General features: G+C 33.9%; 1 protein-coding gene across 1 annotated transcript in view; it reads right to left on the bottom strand.

Moving 5' to 3' along the window:
* Ten-a (tenascin accessory) overlaps window positions 1-17932 on the bottom strand; it is a 244158-nt gene extending 226226 nt beyond the window's left edge. Inside the window, exon 1 of the mRNA XM_066391157.1 lies at window positions 17720-17932. The gene's annotated coding sequence lies outside the window, so the exon portion shown is untranslated. The remainder of the gene's footprint in view (window positions 1-17719) is intronic.
* Between the last annotated feature and the right edge of the window lie 331 nt (window positions 17933-18263).

Here is an 18263-nt window from a genome sequence, read left to right as displayed (position 1 = left end):
TTTATCGGCATTGATTAGCTACCGTGCGCAATGTTTCGTATCGCTAATTTTATGGGTTAGTTTAGCATTCACGTGTATGTGACATCAACATTCAAAGCCCCACAAAATATATGGCCGGTCTAATCGACGGTTAGTGTAAACGCAGTCCAGGAATATGTGTGACCATTAGTTCAGGAGGAATGTTCATTATGGTCACTGTGAATAGTAGAGAAGGAAGTCAATTTGTTTTCGAAAATTTCAGGACAGTTTTAGTATAACTGGGACGTGTCCCAACCCGTGCAATTGACTAAAAAACAAAAGCAAAAAATATTCGTCGATTTTCAAAAAAAAAGTTACTTCAAAATCTGGGAAATGAAATTCCCAAAGAGATGTAGATGAACTTCTCAAAAATCATGAGAACATATACAGTTAGTCTCGTGAGTATTCGTATCCCATCGATTCTCGATTTTAAATGATTTCTTAATTTACAATGAAAGATTTGAAACTTATCTAAACTCTTCTAAACCTATAAACTTCTTAAGTCCGATGATAGTTTGATGGCCCCCGAGATCGCCGGACTTAGCCCATGTGACTTTTTTTGTGGTGGTATTTGAAAGCGCATGTTTACTCTCATCAACTCCGTACATTGCCAGAACTAAAGGAGACCATTAGGGAAGAAGTCGCTCAAATCACCGCTGAAATGATGGCTTAGGTAATGGCCGATTTCGTGCGAAGATTGGAAACTTGTATTCAGGCGAAGGATGTCTGGCATAATTTTTCACACAAGATCAAATGGCATGTAATAATAAACCATTTTATGAATTATAATTTCATTTTTTGTAAAAAATAACTGTGTACGGCTCATTTCAAAACCATCAGGTTCCCGTCGGTCACCCTTTATTATCACAACTCTATATTGCAATTAAAGAGCTTTAAAACTAATATATATTTTCTTGTAAATTAATATATTCATATGACGAAAAAGTAATTTTAAGGTTCACAAGAGTATCTGTACTGCACATTGTCTATTATGGATAAAATCAAAATGATAGAAAATTTAGTTAATCTTAACTTGTTTGTGAAAGTACGAATAATTACCAAAGTAGACATACAGATTTGTTAGTCTTTACGAGATACTAGTAGAAATGAGGAAAAAAAGTTTCATTAAATGATAGAAAGTTCATTTTTAAATGGCACACTGAAGGTAAAAGTTTCTTAGAAGTTACGAAATTAGTGGGCAGAAGTAAATCTACGATACAATATGTTATGAAAAACATTAAATCAAGTGTGGATATTTGCAATAAACAACGTAAAGAAGGCCTAAAGAAACTTACTTCTTACGAGGAAAAAACAGTTGTTAAGGAAATAAAGAAATATCCACAAATTAGTGGACCAAAGTTAGCAGCATTCATCTTAAAATACTTCAATAAACAAGTATCAGCAGAAACATGTAGAAGGATTTCGAGAAGGAACGGCTATAATGGGAGAGTTGGCAGAAAGAAGCCATTTATTAATAAGAGAAATCGAATAAAACGTTTAGAATTTGCAAAAAAATATGTCGACAAGAATATCAATTTTTGGGAACAAGTTATTTCCACTGACGAAAATAAATTCAATTTATTTAATTCAGATGAACGAACAATGGCGTGGAGAAAATCAAATCCAGAGTACGAATTAAAAAATTTTAAAGGAACAATAAAGCACGAAGGTGGATCCATCATGGTATAGTGCTGGTATGTCCTCAAATGATGTTGGCGATTTCGGTTTCATTACAGGAATCATGGACAAAACATGCAACCTAAATATTTTATGGAATCATTTAGCATCAAGTGCCACAAAATTAGGGTTACAACATAATTACTACTTTCAACAAGATAATGACCCCAAACATACGATTCATATTGTGAAAGAATGGATCTTATATAATACGCTACATACCTTGGCAACACTATCTCAAAGTCCCGATATAAATCTAATAGGACATTTACGGTCAGAAATGTAAAAATAATTAAAGAATTACGAAATTGATAGCAAAAGCACATTAAAACTAAAACTTTTGGATATTTAGCACAATATTGAAGCAACAAGTAGAAAAAAATGGCTAGTATAATAATATGCCTAATCGGATTAAAAGTATTATAAAATCGGGGGGGGGGGGGGGGGGGGGGGGGGGGTCAAACAAATATTAAATTAAATGTTCTTTTAGTATAGTTTTCATAGGTATGAATACTCCTGTGTGTTTGATTTTATTCCTTGTTACACTTAAAATTATATTTTGTTAATAATAATGTTTATCTTTAATAAAGTTTATATGAACTGGGCTTTTCATACTTCCATGGAACATTTCTATTTAAAAAAATAGTTGAAAGTTACATTATAAAAAAGTATTTTTATTTTTAAATCTGGAATCGATAGTGTACGAATACTCATGAGACTGACTGTATACATACAAGAAATTTCTATTGCAGCCAATTTACCTACTACGGTGCAAACAATTTGAATATGTAGATCGTCTTATCAATATGATTTACGCAGTCATAAAATTAGCAAAACAGTTGGATTCCATATGTACGGAAACTATTTACCAGTATTCATGAGATCTAATTGAAATTTATGGACACGAAAGCCAGTCTAGTGTGCTAGAAGGTCCGAAATGTGGGACATGGTGGCGACGACGTCAGGTTTTTTTGGTACCCGATGGAGTGGCCAATGGAAAGGCATTTCGCTATCGGGGTCAAAGGAATTTTGTATGCAATCGCGTTTCGGTTTTCGGTTTTATAATTCTCTGCCAAAAATTCGCTAATGAGATCCCTAGCTCCTGGCGTCCAATTTGCGATTGTTAACATTCGGAATATGTGAATCCACAAATTTTAAATCGGCTATTTTCAATTGGTTATTTGTCCCAGATTGCAACACAGGCCTTTATGAATTGAAACAATAATTTGCACCTGGTCCCACTGAGCTGGCTGATGTGCATATACGTGTCAAATGCAGACCCGAAAATTTTAGTGAATGACCGTTTTCCACGTGCCCCTTGGCAGTGACAAAAACTGCTCCATTTGGCTCTGATTGAATATTATTTTTCATGGAAAAAAAATGGAAAGTCAGAACTTGTCAAGTTTTCCTCCTCTGCAAACAAATCACGTATTTAAATAATGAAAAAAACTCATTTCATTTCGCAATCAAAAATCATCTCACTGTATTCTTTGCCAATTCCATGAATAACAATTAAGCCATTTATGGATTAATATTAATGAATGGTAACCAATTTACTGCCTGTCATTGAATATTTTATGCTATTATTTATAACGACTGTATGCATAATCGTTTTTCGATAATGTTCGCTAAACTTATTCCATAATATCGTAAATGGGCTCAATCAGTGCAATTATGATGGTGAAAATAGGATTGACTTCAAAATCATAATGGGAAAAGAGATAGATAAATTCACTGAATAGTCCCTATAGTTGGAGAGATAAAATGTAATTCCCAATGTATTGAAATTTGAATTAAATTATGTATGCAGGAATATTTATGCCGGTTTTAAATGTGGCTTCCGGGGATGCCTGGATACAGTAAAATTCGCAAAAGAAGGTCAGTTATTGTAATTAGAACAGGAACATTTTTCACCTCCCATGATTTCCGAATGTTTGCCCGAAGCATGCTGAGTGATTATTCACTAAACTATTCAGCATTTGCATTTGACGCACATCAAACTGACGGCAATATGGAAACAGGTGTGAGTAATTGTTGCAAATCGGGAAAGGCTTTGTCACCTCGTGGGTAGATGGATGAAAATGGGGGTAATGTTTAAAATTCCCAGTAAAACTTCGAAGGTAATTTAGTGAAAAATGTTTGCTTCTTTACATAATTTCGTGGACATGAATATATTCATCTGTTTTTAAAGGAGCTACCTAGCTAAACTCTTCAACAATTCTGCGCGACTCCTTCGCTCTCTGTAAAGAAAGGCAATTTAAAGCTTCTAGAAAGGCATGAAACGAAAAAAAGATTTATAAGCCTTACATCTTGTAGAGCTTGAGTAAATAATTATCGCTGGATAATGGAAGAGACTTGACATATTGTCACTCTTCCAGATTCTGGAAACAGTCGATACAAAGAGAGTTTTCTGGAAATAAAGTCTAAAATTAACTTGGATCATTGCAACTGAATAATTAATCGCCGAGCAATACAAAGGATTTGCCATGTCACTTATCCAAATTTTAGAAAAAGTCAAAATATAGGGAAATTCCGGGACATAATTGCTCCAGGGTAGGTGAGAAGGTTTTTTCGTTTTTCTCCAGAAAAAGAATTTCTCCAGAAAACAGTTTGACTTTTATCTATTGCTTCTAATAATTAATTCCAGACTTGTCCGGATCTGGTTTCAATTATTAACCAAAAAACATTCTTTCGGTTAAAGACACCAAGTACAAATCTGTGACCTTCGGTTTTATAGTTATTATACCGAAAACTGGAAATGTTCCGCGCTTCATTATCTTCAACAGCAAACCTCAGGGTGAAACACCACAAATTGAGTTAGAAAAAGTTGCATTCGCTGACAAGACATATTCGGAACGATAAAATTTTAGGTGTCACACATCCTGGAAAGGGCCAGAATAAATGGCGATCTTTTCAGCAAGGTTTCAAAAGGTTTGTCCAGCTTTATATAAATGGTACGTCAAAGGACGAAATACGGAAATAGCACAGATATTTTCGGGCCGTATTTTATGGAGAGTCACCTTGCATCTCCACGTTTTATTCTAGTGGAAAATGTACTGGCCAGCTATCTTGGCTCTCCAGTGTTGGCGATGGTCTTTTCGTATGGAAAGGTAAATATCCTGGATTGCTCTTTCGTCAAAGAACAATTTTACTGCAATAGAAAGTTTAAATTGTCGTTTCAACACATACAGAGTGTTTCAAAAAGGTGGTGCCAAACTTGGGTAGGTTATATAAGACATTACAGTAGAAAATTTTTGCATTAAACTCTTAGTCGAAAATAAGCCGTTTTAGCTTTGGAGCAATTTTTGTCAAAAAATCTCGTTGACACTAAGACATCGATATTTAAGTGATTTTTATTAAAAACGTCTATTAAACCATTTCTATTGAAATATAATATAGAATGTGGTTCCAACATAATGGTGCACCAGAACATTTTGCCCGCTATATGCAGGATTACCTAAACCTACAATTTCTTGTGTCATGGATCGGAAGAGGAGCACCTATCAGTTGACCTGCGCGAAGTTCTGATTTAATCCCGTTGGATTTTTTCCTCTGAGGTTACATCAACTCCGTGGTCTACAAAACTCCTGTAGCCCTCACGAAGTACTGTTAGAGGGACTGATGACAGTCTGTCTTTTCGTGCAGCAAGATTCGTACATGCTGCAAAGGGTGTGCGATTCCATGATTCAAAGGACAAATTTATGCAACGAGATAGGGGCCGCTACTTTAAATCATTATTATAAATTTATTATTTTTGCGTTGTCTTTAATATATTAATATTAAAGACAACGCATTTTTATTAATATTAATATATTTTATTAATATTAATATTAATATTAATATTTTTAGTAATATATTAATAAAAATTACTTAAATATCGATTACTTCTATTGTCAACGAGAAAACATTACATTTTTGAATAAAAATTGCTCCAGAGACAAAACGGCTAATTTCCGACTAGGAGTTTATATGCAAAACTTTTTTACCGCAATGTCTTCTATAACCTTTTTGAGTTTGGCACCACCTTTTCGAATCCCTGTATATACACATGTGTAACATAATGCTATTTTGAGTTTTATGTTAATAAAAATATGCCCATGCATTTAAATTGGGCCGTAATGTTACATTCAGTTTTTTATAGCTGGAGTATGTAAAATCAGAAACCGAATCGTATTATTTAAATTAGATAAATATTGCATGGCTATTATTTCCGATAACATACTCCGAATTCTGTTATGTTTGTTTGATTTTATTCGGTTCGTTAAAAAGATAGGAATATAAATTTTCGCCAGCAATTTGTTTAACCAGTCCAAAATTGCTCCAAAGGGTTGTTTCCTGTTTAATTTGAAGTCCAATAATAGAAAATGCTTCAGCTGTGTTTTTTCAATCTGTGGTTGTACCAAAATTCGAATCTGAAGAACATTCTTTAAAAATTCTACTTTGAGGACGATATTCGGCATGTACGGATATTACGTTTAAAATTTATTTTCTCCCGACCTCGCATTCTCCTGGCATCAAGATAATTGTATTTCTAATAAAATGATCATATATGGCAATCCTAAGAGCAAAATATACAAGACCGCCCTTTGGTTTATCACAGAGCATTTATAAAATAAATCGTCCTCCGTTTGTCCAATATTCCCAGGACAAACATAAACTAGTGGTGGAAACATTTTAGTTTGATGATACTAAACTGATACTCCTTTTATAAATTCCAATTAATAATTGATTAATATTAACATTTCGTGCTCAAAATTGCTTCACTAGTAATTTAATTTCGGCCCAAAATTAGTAGCGGTCAGCTTTAATCTATTGAAATAAACAACTTCATTAGGTTGATATTTAATTACGAAACATTATTAATTACTTGGTTTTATTTCCTCTCATTGAATAGCCAGCAAAAATGACTTTTTGAAGTTCTTTTGTTCGATTTAAAAGTAATTTTTCGACTATATAAGTCAAAAATCCTACACAATGGGCGGACTGCGGACATCCCTACCAAAACAATCAGCCAGCCACCAAATTAGAACTTGGCTTTAATTAAACGTTATTTGCATGGAAACATCATTTCGAATCAAAACTATTGTTATGTAAATGATTTTTGTTCAGCTCTCGTTTCTGCAAACTCGCTAATGCAATACAGTAGGTATGTCAGTGAAAAAATAATTAATTCTGCGAGTTGGCTTTGAAGGTCTTAATTTGAATTTTTCGCTCTCCTAAACCTCTGCCGAAAGGCGGAATAGTACATTACTTCGAATGATGAAGCTGAATGTCAGTGATTAAGCCGCGGCTGTATTTTGTGATTTGCCCAAAGCATTCGACTGTGTCACGCATGCCATTCTACTTGAAAGAGACGTCTATGAGCCAGGGCGGCTTTCGCTTCGATTTCGATCGTACAAGATAGATTAGAGACAGAAGGTATTTGTGTGTGGAGGGTGATCACTTCTCCACGCAATAACGAGTCCGCCAGAAACTTCCTCAAAATCCTGTTGAGACTATTGTATTTTTTACTGTATATCAATGATTTCCCTCCTGTGGGCACCCCAAGAAGATTCGTTTTCTTCACTAATGACGCTACTGTTTTGTGTCATGGAAGATGTGCTGTGAAAGGTGATTGGCGATGATACGGCTAGCAGCCTCAGTGATAATAGATTTTTGAGTATCTGGATCCACACCAAACTTAAAGTTGACAGGCATATGCGAGCTGTTAACGAAAAATTTGCAGCAAGCTGTCATGCTCTGGAGGTCATTTTCAACAAACTTGATTGTTGCACTTTGCATTAATTGAGAATCATCTTCGATATAGTATTTGCTTTTAGAACTTGAGTTTGTTCAACTCATCATTTGCTCAATAGACACGCTTTTTGTGGATGCACAATCCAGAAATCACTGTCCTCTATAAAAAGTAGAGTAAGGACTTTGGCATGTCTTTATTTTGAAGTTTGCACCAGGGGGAAAAAGATCTTCAATCGCCTGTCTCTGGAACTATGTGTGAGTGTTGTGGCTTCTATTGGATCGTCTATACTGCTCGCTGGAGGACCACTTCGGCAGTAGCTGCTAAGGTTATCTGCGATCTTTATTGCATAAACAGAAATTAGTAATGGACAGTGCTTTTGCTCATCAGCATTATTATCCAAACACCATCGAAATCATCAAACTAACAAACCCTTAACAAGGCCTGCAGGCAAATAATTGCATATTCTAATTACAAAACTAACTGCAAAGTTACTACAACATATAAACTGTTTCAACAACTAACTTGTTCATATACGTTTTCATTGCATTTCTGGAGTTTGTCGAATAATTGCCAAAAAGTTATGTTGGTTATAAAGCCGGGCAGAAAGTCCCATGATGTCGGACCAATTTTGAAATACGATAGGCTGCCGTGATAACGACCATTAATGATCAATATTAAGTCGGAGCATGTAATCTACACCAAATGATCAAATGGTTAATAAATTTTCCATAATGTGAAAAATACTTACATGATATGAAAGGGCTTTAAAAAGCTATTAATATATGTCAATGGAGAAAACTAGCTAAGATATTCTTGAGTATACCGGGTGATTCAAGAGGTTGGCTTGTCCTTATAACTTTTTTGTTTTTAAACTTAGAAAGTTTAAATTTGAAGGAAAGCTATATGAGAATAGAGCCGATTGATTGACATTAATGACGTTTATCTAGCACTTCCGGTTTAACCGGAAATTACCTCAACTTTTGATTCTTAAATATAATTAATTACATATAAAACTGTTTTTCGGTATTTAAATTTCTTATAAAAGAAAAAGTACTCAACAAAATGACAAATTAGTATTTTACCCCATAATTTTGACCTAAAATTGTGTCTAATATGTACAGTGGCGTAGCTCAACATGAAAAACCCACAAAAGAAAATATATTTTTTTAAATGGCATATTTTTAGACTAAAAATGACCTCTAGATTTTAAAAAAAAACAAACTATAGGGCATTATATTTAAAAATCAAAAGTTAAGGTAATTTCCGATTAAATCAGAAGTGCTAGATAAACGTCATTAATGTCAATCAATCGGCTATATTCTCATATAGCTTCCCTCCAAATTTCATCTTTCTAAGCTTAAAAAGAAAAAAATTGTAAGGGCGAGCCACCTTCTTGAATCACCTGGTATATTGTATTTATTTTTTTGTATGAAACCTAGGTTGTTGGATAAAAATGTTAAAATTTACATAAAAGACTCTTGAACTATTTCTGGCCTTTCCCCTTTTTGACACATATCGAATTATGTGGAACACACACTGAGGTCCAGTCCAGGCCACACTAAATTCAGATTAACCGATTAAATTTTGCATAAGATTGTATAAAATCCTTTTTTTAAAAGCAAGGCATTGTTCCAGATTTATTCCCTTTCTCTCCCAATGAATTTCCGCCAATGTCCCTGACGTGCAGCGACAAACCATTGATATTAATATTTAAGCACAAATGTTACATAACACGTGTAGTAAGCCAACAAAGAAAACAAAGGCAGTTGTAGGAAATTTTAATCAAGGCAACGAGCTTTGTTTTACCCCTGTATAAATGATTCTCGGACAAATTAAACCCTGCCTGGGTTGTAAACTATTGACGACAAAATGAACTACACCACTGTGAATTCTGCCATTCCAAGTCACAAAGCACACCGAGCGGGTTTTTTTCGGAAATAGTCGATTTGCATGTCCACGTTATGGAATTCTTTGTGTAGGATTTGCAACAATGGAGTTGGTGTTGGTTGTTTTCAATAAAAATGTCGCTTTAAAGAGATTAAGAATGCGAAATGAACTTTTTTGGATATTTCCTAATTAAGAGATTGAAGGGGCAAAAGCTAGTCACCGCGGTGAAGTTCTTTAGTTCTGTTTTGCTTAGTTACGAAAAGTTCTCCCACTCGACATTTGATTGCAGAGATGAAGGTAGTTCCCCACGAAGGTGTTCCCTACTTACCTTTCTTTGCAAACGAGGAAGGATAAATTTATTTAAGGAATATCCAGGACATCTTCTAAACCTCCTCTTCTGCTCTCAATTCAAATAATTTTCCATCTCAAGCTGTTCTTCAAAAACTTGTTTTTAGTTTGAGAATTTCCAAATATTTTCTTTTCAAAAAGGTCTTGGCAATTTTACCAAAAAGGTGATGTTCGTGCAGACATTAAAACAAAGACATTTGTTTTGAAGATAAACACTATTTCGTGATTTTCATGGAAATTTTCGTCAAGGAAAAGTTGCCAATGTATTTGTCTGATAGACCATCTTACTACAAGACTTGTGATACGTCCCTGAATTTCAACGAAATGATTCACTGATCTATTGAACGCGTGAAGAAACAAAAATATATAATTGTGTGAATTCTCATTGGCGTAGCATAATGACTGTTATAAATTCTAATTGCTTTTAGGTTCAGATTTTTAAAAATTAGCAAAATTTCATATTACAGATGCGCCCCTGGTTTTTGAAAAAGGTGGAGCATAATTTCAATAATTAAGTTTTATTGAGAGGGGCGCACCTAGAATATATTGAAATTCCTGTAGGTTTCCTTTGATTTCTTCCTCGCACAACAAAATAATATAAAATTAGGAAAATAATAAGAACATTGAAATAGTTGTCTCATTTATTCAATTGAATTACTATTGCTAGTTTCTATTTTCTGCCGACTATCCTCTTCTGACGATCCAATATTGAAGATATTTTAAAGTTTTTATTCAACTAGATTCACCCCTCAAGCAAACTCTGTAAACAAGACATTTTCATTTAGAGACAAAAATTACTTTTTATGATGCCAACAGCCCTGGGGGTTGAATAATATAAATTCCGATTAAAATATAAAGAAAAAGCGTATTAGAATAACATCCCCTGGGGCGCGTATCCAATATAAAACATTTTATGGAATAAAATTTCAGGTGTCGTAAATTCCCCAAAGGGACAGAATATATGGACGACCTTTTCAGTAGAAGTTTTAGAAAGTCGGCCTCTGTATATAAATTTTATGTCCAGAAAGTTACCTTGTAACAAGGGGAGATGAAGGTATTGTTAGGTGACGTATTCTTTGCTGGGGATGTTTTACATGCATTCTAACCCAGTTCTTTCAACGTCAAGGGGTTAGATACCGAGAATTAGGGCGTAAACACCATTGTATTATTCTCTAACATTGAACTGAAAATAAACATCTCTGGGACATATGGCGAGGCTGTTTCAATCAGGAATCAATTTTATATCATTCAACATCTTCCTTTGAGGCCTTATTTTGCTGTCGCCATTTCTATGCATTTTAAAGAGAATTTTCTCGATTGAAGTACATATATGGATAGCTGATATAATAAGGACGACATCCATCATTTTTTCTTATAGGATTGATGAGAAATTCATATCCTATAGTGTAGCAGGATAATTGATCTTCATGATCGATTTGGCTTATTGTAATGAAAAACTCTAATACATAATTTATAGAAATTTCCATAATACCATATCATTTTCGACACCAATCATGGAAGCAAGGAATTTGATTGACCCCTTTGTGGAGGTTTACTCACAGGGGGGAAATATATCGTTGTGACCCAAACTCCAGTGACACAATAACCGTTTTCCAATCGAAATGAGTGCGACATTGCGTCAGGCCAACGATTTCCTTTCAAATGGAATGACTTCGCAATGGCGTGACATGCTTCCTATACAAAATTTTATGATACCAGGGCATAATTTGATTTTTACCAGCAATGACAAGGAGTGATGTATTTTCTTTGACTACCAGAGAATATTGAGCGGGGCAAACAACTTGGAATAATGAAGATAAACAAAGAAATAATTGAGTTTTGAGGAGGAGACTTGACAGTTATTGCGATGTCTACTATTATTGTCTTTGGGATTATGGAGCTCTTTCCTAAAAAATAATAAACTGAACAGCAAAGCGGGTTCATGGAGCTGTAGGACAAGTTCATGGCTAGGCTTGGGTTATTTCTGCATCGACGGAGTTGCGCCCAAATGCTTCAAAGCGGTGAGATGCTGGAATACTGATCCAGAAACATTGGGTATCACTGTATACAGTTATTTGCTATAGTACGGCAGAGAAGAAGATAGGAAAATATTCCTGCGATATTTTGCAACCACCTCGTCTTGGATTCACAAGAGAATCATTCAGAATTTCTCAGTGCGATATCGACGTCACTGATGATAGAATAATAAGAATTGCAGACCACTAGATTTGTTGCAGTTCCAGTGGCGTGCGCGATTTCCAGAGTGGAAGCAATTTTCTGAATCTTGAACAAAACGAATAAGTTTTATTTGCTTCATTTTAGACCTCATAATTTCTCCTTGCTGCGCCCCTGGATTTTATCAAATTTTAATTGAAAATCCAATAAATTTACATATTTTTTGATTCGAGGATTTCGAAAATGAGATGCTTAAGCGAAACTGGCGTGTTTGAGAAATCTCGGGCAATCGCACATTCTTGAACGCAAGCTCGAGATAGTCTTGACTAGAATGCTCTAAGTGAGACTATCATTAAAGGAGGTCTTGTCCTTCTTATTGGCTGGTTTCAGCTGAGAAAAAAGTTGATGGTCCTGAATTGACATAATCGATGGAAACCTCAAACTCGATCCGAGATAGTTATAATCTATGTCATTTGTCCATTTGTGGTGACTTCAGCGTCGGACTTTGCATGATGTCGCTTAATTTGCGGGCAGCACGATAATGAAACAGTTCGTTTTTATCGTGATTGATAATTCCATTTCTCGTTTCTCGAATATCGTCATTAATTTATAAATGTTAGTTGCATGTCATGTAATAAAGTACAAAACGACATAAGTAGATACAAAAATGTGAAGGATGCCGATGTGCGTTAATGCCGAGTGATCGAAGCGATCGAGAATAATAATATTCCTATGGTTAGTTACACGTATGGGTATAGACTTCGAACCAAAGAAAACAGAATATATTTGAAAATCTATTATAGTAGCAAAATAATGATGTATGGACAATGAAAACTCGCGATTCAATGACTCTGCATGAAGGAAATGACCCAAAATAGCAACAGAAATGCTATAAAGTTTCAGCAGTCAATTTTCGAAATTGTAACGGGAGCACTCCTTGCTCTGATGCGATCCCCGTTGAAGACTTTACATTGTCCAAAAATATGTGCATTCTGGTCATTGGAATATGGAATTGCCCCGTTCCATGTCGCAAAAGTGAGCCTCCGGTGCTGTTTTTCTCTTCTGCATCATAGAAAGTTCCGTTTCCACATTTTTACCAGTGACCATTGATTAAAAGCTTCGCTATTAAATTTTAGCTCAGGTTCACATTCAGGCGCAACTTTAAGTTCTGGGGCAAAGAGGAGCCCCAGATTATTTCGTTTAAAATCGTTTTATTCTCGGCCCTCGAAACTCTCAAAGGTACTTTAATAAAATAAGAGGTAAAATAAGGAGCCCTCCATATTGAATTTTTGGGTCCCACCTCCGCAAAGAATACTAAATGCCTGTCGCGCGAGAATTCGACTCTATATTGTATTTTACAGAAAGAATATTGTGTGGCATGGCGAAAGCTTTTTCCTTAAAAGAAGTTCATTCAGCTTGACATAACGCCCTCATTTGAAATTTAGGAGTTGTGAATTCTGGCGGAAAATGGTTATCGACTTTCCCAACGGATGTGCACATTTTTTCGATTCAATGCAAGAGCCTTGTTGACAATTTGAAACGTGCATGCATTCGAAATGGACTTTTTATACGGAGAAATTTCATAGTTTTAAAGTTTAGAAATTACCAATTTATTGCGCAGATTTCAACTGCCAAACTTAGTTCACAGTCTGGGCTAATCTGAAGCAGAACAAATAAATCTATAGACGGACTGTCCAGGCCCGTTAAGTATTTTGACCGTCGGATAATCTAATTAAGTAAACTTTACCCGAAAAGAACGAGTCCTTAGAGCATTGCGTGTGAACTGCGAACTGAGAAAACTGATTTGCCTGGAACAATTATAATGCAACTGGATTATTTCGGGACGCGATATGAAATTTATGAAGCATCTCTTCTGTTGTGGCAGCTTAATAGCAGTCGGAAAAGAAAAGGCGTGCTAAATCTTTTTTTGTTTATGTACAAATTTTAATTACTATTGCTAAATTTTCACTTTACCATTTGCGTAATACGTATCAATATGCTTATTGGGTCCTTAAAATTATACAGGGTGGTTCTTAATTAATGGGACACAGAACATAAGCAGATTCTTGGTGTAAAAACAATTCGATTTAGATAAATTTATGTTATACCAAAAGTTAATAATAACCGAGATACAGGGAGTTAATTTTGAAAAAATAAATCACATTTTCTTCAATAACTTTCAACTAGATCAAGTTAATTTTATGAAATTTTGTATCCGGGAGTTTCTTAAGATGAGAAATTCAAATTTATGAACGATTTTACTGTATCTTCTAGAGGACGCTACCAGCGACCATTAGAACATATTTACACAGTTACAACTTTTTGTGTCATGCTGCATGTCACTTTCGAGTAGAAAATCTATTTCTCCACCTTTTCTACTGAGAAGAGGTATACCTTATACAAATCGCTAGAAACAACGGTTTTCGAGAAACACGCATCTAAAGCTGACCATGCATACAAATTATTAAAACAAAAAACTGAAGTCAATAAATAAAACATGAATAAAAGAAGTACTTAAATTGTTTATTTATCCAATTTTACAAAAGTAAAGTGATTTTTTTTATTATTGTAACAAAATTATTTAAAAAATAATTCTTAAATAATTAAATTTTAAAAATAAAAAGAAAATTTTAATTAAATTTTTTTAAATAATTTTTTAAAATCACTTTACTTTTGTAAAATTGGATAAATAAACAATTTAAGTCTTTCTTTTATTCATGTTTTATTTAATGACTCTGGCTTTTTGTTTTAATAATTTACATGCATGGTCAGCTTTAGATGCGTTTTTCTCGGAAACCGTTACTTCTAACGATTTGTGTAAGGTATACCTTTTCTCAGTACAAAAGGCGGCCAAATAGATTTTTCTACTGGAAAGTGACATACAGCATGGTACAAAAAAGTTGCAACTGTTTAAAGATGTCCTAATAGTCGCTGGTGGCGCCCTCTAAAAGATACTGTAAAATCGTTCATAAATTTGAATTCTAATCTTAAGAAACCTCCAGATACAAAACTTCATAAAATTAACTTGATGTAGTTGAAAATTATTGAAGAAAATGCGATTTATTTTTTCAAAATTAACACCCTGCATCTCGGTTATTATTAACTTTTGGTACAACATAAATTTATGTAAATCAGATTATTTTTACACCAAGAATTCGCCTATGCTCTGTGTCCAATTAATTAAGGATCACTCTGTATAAGGTGAGCCAGAGAGAATGGGCCAACACTAAACTAGAGATACTAATCACCAAAATATTGTGATTGAGCTCGACATGGCCAATACCAATGTCACTGATTTAAAAGATGCAGTGCGTTCAAAGCTTAAATTTTGTTCTGAAATATCTCAATAATTAAAAAAGTTTTGATAGTATAAATCTGAAAATTGGTAATTTTGTATTTTTTGGTGTGAAAATTACAAATTTTAAGATTCTTTTGACGTTGCTCCTAAAGAGTTCCCCGTTTTATTTAAACAATTTAAGACACATTTTTTTATCTATTGAGTCATGCTCAAAACAAGTTGAGACTTTAAAAAACGTTCAGTTCTACAGAGAAAATGTACTTTTGCTTAGATTGTCTAAATCTATCGGTTTATTGTATTTAAAAAGTTCAATGTATTTTGCCATGATTTTTTGATTATTGAAAAAAAGAAAGGTATGGAAAAGTAATCAAAGCAACGATAAATAACAATAACAATAATTAGTAATAGTGATAATGACAAACTTCAAATCGAATGTTGAAAGTGTCCATCACCTACCTCTATCTATTTTAAAATATACTTTCTTAAATGCCTCTGAGTACTAAACAAAATGTGCCTATTATTTTTAAATTTATTCGTGGCTTCTTGTATTCTCTGCCGCAACTCCTGAAGAGTATGGAAATGAATAAAAAAAGAAAAAAACTCATAGCAAAATACATTGAACCTTTTAAATGCAAATAACTTCAAAACCGATAGATTTAAACAACCTAAACAAGAGAACATTTTCTCTGTAGAATTGATCATTCGTTTAAATTCTCGACTTGTTTTAAGCATGACTCAACAGATAAAAAAATATGTCTCAAATTATTTAAATAATACGGTGAAACCAGTTCTCTTTAGGAGGATTATCAAAATAATCTTAAAATTCGTAATTTTCACGCCAAAAAAACATAAAACTACCAATTTTCAGATTTATACTATCAAAACATTCTCAATTATTGCGATATTTCAGAACAAAATTTAAGCTTTGAATGCGCTGTATTTCTTAAACCAGTGGCATTGGTATAAGCCATGTTGAGCTCAATCACAATATTTTGGTAACTATATCTCCAATTTAGTGTTGGCCCATTCTTTCTAACTCACCCTGTACAGTCTTATTCGCACTCCGAGTAGTCGTTGAGTCTATACGCTGACACAATCTTTTCTGCACTTTACATACATTTCTTGACTTTATTTGTGAAAAATATTGCAAACGATATTGCGCGAATAAAAATCCGTTTTTGAAGTATTGTAAATATGGTTTGAGCAGAATTTAAGACTCCGTAAAACCCAAATAACGAAGAGTCAAGGGGCTTTTACATATTTAAATTAAGCAAATACCTACGTTATGATTCACAAAGGTAAATACACAATGCAGATCTCAATGCTATTCTAATAATGCTGAATATTATAAATAAAAATAATAAATTTCAGGTTTGGCATTATTCTGGGATTAAATTTCCGCAGTCAAAAAATTCTCAGAAAAATATATAAGAATATCAAAAAATCTCTGAAACTAAACCATAAGCTGAAACAAATATTTAAAAAATAAATGTTGAAATTTTGGTAAATATTACTTTAATAATTAATATAAATAAATACAAATCCCACAATTCATTGATTATTTGAAATGTTAATAAAGCTCGATTACGATTTTGTAGATAAGGCAAAAATTATCAAAGATCTATGGACTAATCATTTAAAACCTTCCACTCCTTCTTTTCTGGCTTATAAAAATTTAAGAAAAATACTAAAACATTTGCCAACTATATTGTTGAAGAAGATGAATAATGGCATTAAACTTAGCTCTCAGGCAGCGAAACGTTCCAGAAACGTATTGATAAAAATATTAAATGGAAGGAATCGTTTTTTAGTTACATTTCTTAACAATATTCCATCAAAGTGAATCATTGATGGTTGAATAATATGTATTCACATTTTTCCAAGTAACCATATCCAAGTTTTTAAACGTACGTTTTTCCTATGATTTTTTCATGCTAAAATGTTGAGGTTGACGATATACAGATTAGAAAATAAAAGCTAATGCCAACTATGAAGCCCCTGATTACTCTTAAATTGAAAATTTTAGCCTAAAAATTTATAATATTTTAAAATGGTAAATTTAGAAACGGTCATTTGGTTATTTGAAAAAATTCAAATTCGACCACCAACGTTACATTTTCAAGAATAATTGTGAATAACGTCACTACAAGGATACTCCTTGTCTTTATCTCTGGAACTTGGGGCTTCGTCTCCGGAAAACTAAATTTAATGCCATTATTCGTAACCCTCAAAAATATTATTGACGTATTTTAGAACTCTTTATAAATATTTTACAAGCTGGAAATGTTAGGGGTGGTAAGTTTTTAAATGAACTTTTTTTTGTAGACATAAATATGATAGAAATTATTAGAAATACTTTCATAGGTGCAGAGAAATGTTTTCTAGCATTAAAAAACCATCACAACGAACACTTAGTAGAAGCCAGTAATGGATTAATCCTATTAACCAAGGATACACGTATTGATTGTCATTTTTCTAATGTATTTACCCTGACTCTTAATTAATTATTTAATCGATACTTGCGCCTGTTATTCATTAATTCACAAATCTCTTTATACTATTTTTTCAATTTAACTCACCGAAAGCAAAGGAAAAACCCTAGAGCTAATCCATAAATCATCCAGAACCCACGCACTCACCACCGCACCTAAATCAGTATTTTAGGCTATTTTAGTACTTTCCAAATGAGAATGTCAACGGAGCATTCAAAGTAACACGAACCCGAGATGAATATTTACGATTTCATCGCGATTCCTTCGGGAATGGGTGACCGACGCCTGTGTCCGGTTTAGCACGGAGGTTTCGGAGGACTGAGCGACGTCGCGACGTCGTTCCGTGACGCCGTAGGCGCGCATATTCTTCATTCTTCTCCGGTTTATTTGACGATCCCATCTGCAACATTTTGTCGGAATTTCTACTTTTTTTTTGGTTTGCTTTGGGAAGTGATCCAGGGGCTAATGGCAAACATGCATGAGAACGGATTGCACGCAATGAGAATTTTGCTTATGATTTCGTCAGAGAGAGGGCAACGGAAAGTAAGGCGGGGAATGAGGGAAGTGTGTCATAACGGTTAATGTTTAAGAACGGTCGGAAAACACGTTTTTGTTGACGCTTCACTTGTCT

Source organism: Euwallacea similis, chromosome 6, assembly GCF_039881205.1.
Source record: "Euwallacea similis isolate ESF13 chromosome 6, ESF131.1, whole genome shotgun sequence".
NCBI lineage: Eukaryota > Metazoa > Arthropoda > Insecta > Coleoptera > Curculionidae > Euwallacea > Euwallacea similis.
Note: the sequence above shows the minus strand (reverse complement) of the source record. Positions and strands in the feature narration are given on the sequence as shown.